The 6,016-nt window shown below is 39.0% G+C and overlaps 1 long non-coding RNA gene across 1 annotated transcript; it reads right to left on the reverse strand.

Moving 5' to 3' along the window:
• Positions 1-2,722: 2,722 nt before the first annotated feature.
• On the reverse strand, positions 2,723-3,614 carry LOC148137663 (uncharacterized). Its single transcript, XR_015754113.1, has 2 exons — positions 3,327-3,614; positions 2,723-3,187 (listed from the first exon to the last, which is right to left on the reverse strand). It is a non-coding gene; the product is annotated as an uncharacterized LOC148137663 (long non-coding RNA).
• Positions 3,615-6,016: the final 2,402 nt, after the last annotated feature.

Raw genomic sequence — 6,016 nt, forward strand, 5'->3', positions numbered from 1 at the left:
ACTGCCACAGGAAGCAGTGGAGGCTGGTGCAATTTCAACATTTAAAAGGCATCTGAGTGTGCAGACGAATAGGAGGGTTTCGAGGGATATGGGCCAAGTACTGGCAAATGAGACTAGATTGGTTTAGGATACCTGGTCAGCATGGGCAAGTGAGACTGAAAGATCTCTTTCCAAGTTGTACATCTCTATGACACTATGATCTACCCCTTTGCTCTTAATGTACTAGTCGAATCTCTTTGGATTATCTTTAACATTATCTCCCAAGGTTATCTCATTTTCCTTTCTTGCCCTCCTCATTTCCCTCTTTACAATGTCCCTGCACCTCTTGTACTCTTCGGGATTCACTTGATCTCATTTCTCTATATCTAATATACGATCATTCTTAATCTGATCCAGAGCCTCAATATCTTTATTCCTCCAGTGTTCCCTCCTCTTACCAGCCTTATCTTCACAGTAACAGGAACATCACGCCGCCGAACTCTCGTTATCTCACTTCTGAAAGCCTCACTCTTGCCGGCCGTCCCATGAGCTGCAAACTGTCTACTCCAATCAACCCTTGAAAGTTTTTGTCTCATACTATCAAAATTTGCCTTCGTCCAATTAAGAACTTTAACTTATATATAATGCCAATCCTTTCCATAAATATTTTACAACTAATCGAATTATGACCCCGGCCCCAAAAAGCTCCCCTTCTAATAATTCAGTCACTTGCCCTGCCTTTATCACAAGAGTAGGTCAGGTTTGCTCCTTCTGTGATAGTTACATCTGCATATTAATGAAGAAAATTGACTTTAGCACTTACCAAATTCCTCACCATCCAAGCACTTAAGACCATGGCTGTCCCACTTTATGTTTGGAAAGTTAAAATTTGCTATTATTCCAATCCTATTATTCTCACGTATAAATAAGATCTTTCGACATATTTTCTACACAATTTCACTCTGACTACTGGGGGGACTATTACAATCGCATCAAAATAATCATGCTTTTCTTATTTCTGAGTTCCATCCACATAGCTTCACTAGACCATCCCTCAGAAATACCTTGTGTTAGAACAGTAGTAACGTTTCACCACAAGAAAAATTGACTCCAATCTCCTTCTAGCTCTTCCTACTTCTGCCGTACCTTTGATGATGGGAGGGACTTTGAACATAAATTATTCAATTTACTGGTGTTGGTTAGTAGCTGAAAATAAAGATACTATGGGTGACTTGGGTGATGGGAAATAAAAGGTGACATTGTATGGAAGGAAAATTCTGGATAGAAACAAGAATTTTAAAAAACGAACTCCATTCAGTGTTTGGAGTCTTTGTTGGTTCAACCTGTGCTTTGGTCTATAATACAAAATTACAGAAAAATATTAATAGCAATTTAAAATAAAATGTTAGGATATTGGAAGAACAGCTAAGAGCTTCAAAGCTTGACAGACGGCTTGTGGGAAAGGACATGGAAAGCAGCAGGGTTTCCAGAACTTCTCATCTCTGCCTTCCCTGATCGAAATCAATCTGTGATTTATAATTGTTGAGGATTGTTATTCGTTAATATCGGTGTGTCAGATAGATTTCAGTCTCAGGGAGGTGTGACCTGCTTCTTTGTTTTGTGATGAACTCAGGGGAACATACAATAGTAAGGGGGTAAACCCAAAGGGGTGCAGGAGCAGAGGATCCCCCGTGTGTATGTGCACAAATCAGGGAATGTACCATGATACATGGACAGAAGAGCAAATAAACCCTACTTCATCACCCTACGCTGTAGAGAACAAACACAAAGCAATTATGTTAAACTGAAATAAAAAGTCTCTTGTCTCACCTGGAATGTTGCATCTAGTTTTAGGTGCCATGTTTTTGAAAAAAAAGCAAAGTTATGAGATTGGGTGCGTGACTGATTCACAACACTATTCCCGGGATGATACACCTCACCAACTCTGAGAAATTGAGAATGTTCCCCTCTGCTGATAGTTTCCAGACTCTGTGACCAGTTGCTGTGATTGGTTCTCAATTCCGTCTTGCGTCATATAGATCTCAATGGCTGAATATTTCAAGTACTCATGAGCTGTGCCTTGCCTGATCACAGCGCCCTCTGATTTATTATTTTTGAGGGTTGCTGTTCAGTAATATCCCTGTATCAGACAGATCTCAGTCTCATTCCCTGGGATTTGACAGGTATGGTGTGTCAAGTAGATCCCAGGAATTGCGCTCCATGAGATTTATGTGTGAGAAAAACTCCAGTTCTGAGAATCCGCCCTTGGATTGTGCACGTGTTGTGTCTGAATACCTGACTGAACGTTGACATTTTTGGCTGATGAATGTTTCGTTGGGCGCTTTAGGTGGCGATTCCTGCATTACTAACCCAGGCTGCCCTGACATTGGGAGTACTTTTAGTTTAGACAGTGTAGAGTAAACTTTCAAACTCCGTTGTCTGCCTTTTTTCGGCTTCTGGTGGAACCTATAAAATTATCATGAGGTGACCCGAGGCCGTGACCCTTGGTGCATAAGCGGAAATGTTCTCTCATCATTCTGCCTCTGGAGTGTTCCATCAGGCATATCGTGTGAAAGATGTATTTACATCAGTGGGCTGCATGGTAGCGCAGCATTAAACTAAATGACTGGATAAAATACAACCAAACAGAACAAGTGAAAGTATTTGGCTGGGAAAGGAGTAGGATGTGGGTAAATGTATTATTACTGACTGGCCTTGAAGAAAGAATTAAGCAAACTCAAGATTAGTGCATATTCATTCGAGATTTATTAACCATTTCAGAAAGCATTTTTATCCAAAAGGTTTATTTAAAAGCTAACAGAAGTGAATATAATGGCTGGATGCCACATTGAGACGAGAACACATGCGCTGTGAGCTGGGAATTTTCTGTACATTAGTAACAGTCACAAGAAAGGGAATACAAAGGCTCATCAGAAAGGGTAGGCAACCATTCTGAGTAAGGAACAAATAAAAACAAAACAAACGGGCTTCAAACAACTGGGAAGCTACAAATTCTTCCAACCACAACCATCTCAAAGATATAAAAGTAAAAAGGAAAATCCATCAATAATTGTCTCAGTTACACGCTGATAAACTGAAGTAATCTCACTGTTAGAGTCAGCAACAGGACAGATTGGAGATTGGGAATTCGGAGACCTTGATAAGCAGATCAGGAAAATCAAAGGGGTCCACAACTCATTCACTTAACCTGGAAAAGAGAGAGAAAGCAATGACGCAGATGTTTATGATCAGGGACTTGCAGATTAAATGTTTATTCAATGTCACACTTCGAGATTTCACAAAACATATTGGGCTGCTTGGCGTGAGAAAGATGTGATTATTCTCACCTTCACCAGAGTGACGGCAGCGCTGTATAAAATACTCAGGAAGAACAAGGTGATGAACGTGGAAGCAGTTGTCCAGATGTTGCTGTTATCATCCTCATAGTCTTCAATCCAAGTGCGATCTATTGAATCTATGAATATAAAGCCGAGAGAACGCATTTAGATTGTTTATTGATCCAGATCGATCTATCTGCATCCAAGTCATGTAATTGGAGACCATTACATCTTCATAAAGCAGTCAGGGATTTCTCAAGTGTGACTCTTATCTGTATCTATTAGTGCATTATTGACTCAGCAAGAAATTACAAATACTAAGTGCACATGTTCTTTCTTCATTGTCCACGTCAGAACGTTTTAAATTATTTTTCTTTTCATCTATTATTTAAGGATATTATTATTTGAGGAATGCTTATTACGAATGATGATTTTAATTATAGGCTGTGACAGCACTTTAGTTGAAAATTGTGGCCAGCACTGAATAAAAGTTCAAATGTGATTCTCATCTTTTGTATTGGTGACCAATTGCTTGGCAAATCATGATTATAAGTGACATCACAGTCAGGACATTGCTTCATATTTTTGTTTGAAGGATCTGTATATTTAGGAATATGCTTTTGTACGTGTGTCCCTTAATTTATTTGATCTACTGCTTGGTGTGTTTGGTTTTCCTTTCATGTTTATGTATGTGGTTATAAGAGTCTCTTACTTCACTCTTGCCCATGTTGGAGTCTGTGCATCAATAAACATATTCCTGTTCCTTTACTGCTGGTGTGCTCATGTGTTTGTGCACCTAATCTTTTGTCTTTTCACAGTGTGTTAGCATCATCATGCTAATATGCCACTTGTTGCTACCTATGCTTATCTTGTAATGTCTTTGTGAGTGTTCACTTTTCATTAGTGCTCTCTAAAACGTGTGGTTATGTGTCTGTTTCAGATCCTACCTACACTGGGTTATTTTCATGTTTATGCTTAATGAATGTTAGCATGCAATGTTATGTTTTGATGGATATTTATATTTATATGATGATGTTTGCTTGTGTGGCAATCTTTCCCAAACCATCTCCTGATAAGCTTGTTTGTGCTATTGTTTGTGGATGCTTGCTGATCCTTGTGCCCATTATCCTTATTTAATAAACACCCCTCTATTTGTTCATCTATGCACTTGTGTGTCTGCATGTAAGACTCTGAATTTGTGTGTGCGTGTGATATTGTATACATGCTGATCAATGTGGTTTAATAATAACTAATTAAGCTGCCTCTGTCATCGTATGTTTGTGATTCTGAAAATGGGAAAATAATGATATTAATGTTTATCTCTGTGCACTTACGTGCCTGTGTGAGTTGACATGTGGGAGGACATTTTTCGGAATTTGTATCTGTGTGTTCATGTGTGTATGTCTGTATGCATTGTGCTGTATGAATGTATATGTATTCATGTCCATTTGTGTGTTACCTTGTGTCTATGTTTCTCATGGTTATATGTGAGTACTCCTGTTCATTTGTGCAAATGATTTTGTATGAGTGAGTTTTTGTATGAGCTTAGGTGAGTGTTCAAGTACCACTTGCATGTGTGGCTCTGTGCGAGTATGTGTGTGTGACATCTTATCTATATGCACATTTGAGTGTGCACATAAATATGTGTCTTTAGGTGAGAGCCCGTATATGTGTCATTACGTGTGTATTTGCGATCATCTCTCTGTATCTGTTCTTATACCAGACTGCAATTTTTATTATTCTAATTTATTGTTCTAATTTTAATGCATTGCCCATAATTAGATTTGACCTTGGTGTTACAGGAAACATTTCCCATCGTCGTGCAGAGATAAGCGTTTTATGAGCAACTCTTCTGTTGCAGTGATAGAACTTCTGTCTCTGAAAGAAAAGGCGTGAGTTCAAATCCCCACGGCCCCAGAGATAACATTTCTGAATATGTTTATTAGAAAATGTCTACTTGTGTTCCGTATGTGAAACAAAATGATATCAGGTATTCGAATACCAGAATTGATCCCATGTGTTCCAGAAAACTGAGACAAAACTATGGAATTCAAACTGGGACGATGCAAACACCAGTTTCGGATTAATCATTTGTTAATCATTTGTTAACAGAGCCAAGCGTGTCTAACATGCTTCAAAGGTACTGTTTTGCATGGAAATGTTAAATCTTTGGACAGTAAGCAAGAAGCTGACTGTTCCTGTTAGCAACTGGGTTACATTACAGAGGACATCCACCATGAAAACTCTGCACAGGGAGCAAGAGGACAGACCATTCATCGTTCCCCTCCCCTCTGCTCCACAACAACTTATCTGTTGATTCTCTTTGGTGTGAAAGTGAAGATACATTCTGTCAACTCATGCACTGGCGCAAAATCCCTGGCAGTTCCCCAGAAACAAAGTTTACATTCAAACTGTTCTGCACTCTTTACGATTGGTATGTTCCAATCAAATTTAATTTTAAAGTGTCTTAAATTTACATTTCCAATTGGTGCAATTTGGCAGTTTAAAACTGACATGAATTTTGTAAGAATGTCCAATTGGGGGAATCAAAACACCAAGTTCAAAACTCGTGCCCTACCCTTGACATAAAATGGACATTGTCAGATTTTGTCACAGAGGGATTTAGGATGTATAACGTCCTTGGCGGAATCCTGCAATGAGTGAGCTTTACTCTATCTCTGACCCAGGGTGTATCTGAG

This window comes from Chiloscyllium plagiosum, unplaced genomic scaffold (assembly GCF_037043375.1).
Source record: "Chiloscyllium plagiosum isolate Xiang-an unplaced genomic scaffold, Cpla_swu_hap1 HiC_scaffold_42, whole genome shotgun sequence".
In the NCBI taxonomy this organism is placed as follows: domain Eukaryota; kingdom Metazoa; phylum Chordata; class Chondrichthyes; order Orectolobiformes; family Hemiscylliidae; genus Chiloscyllium; species Chiloscyllium plagiosum.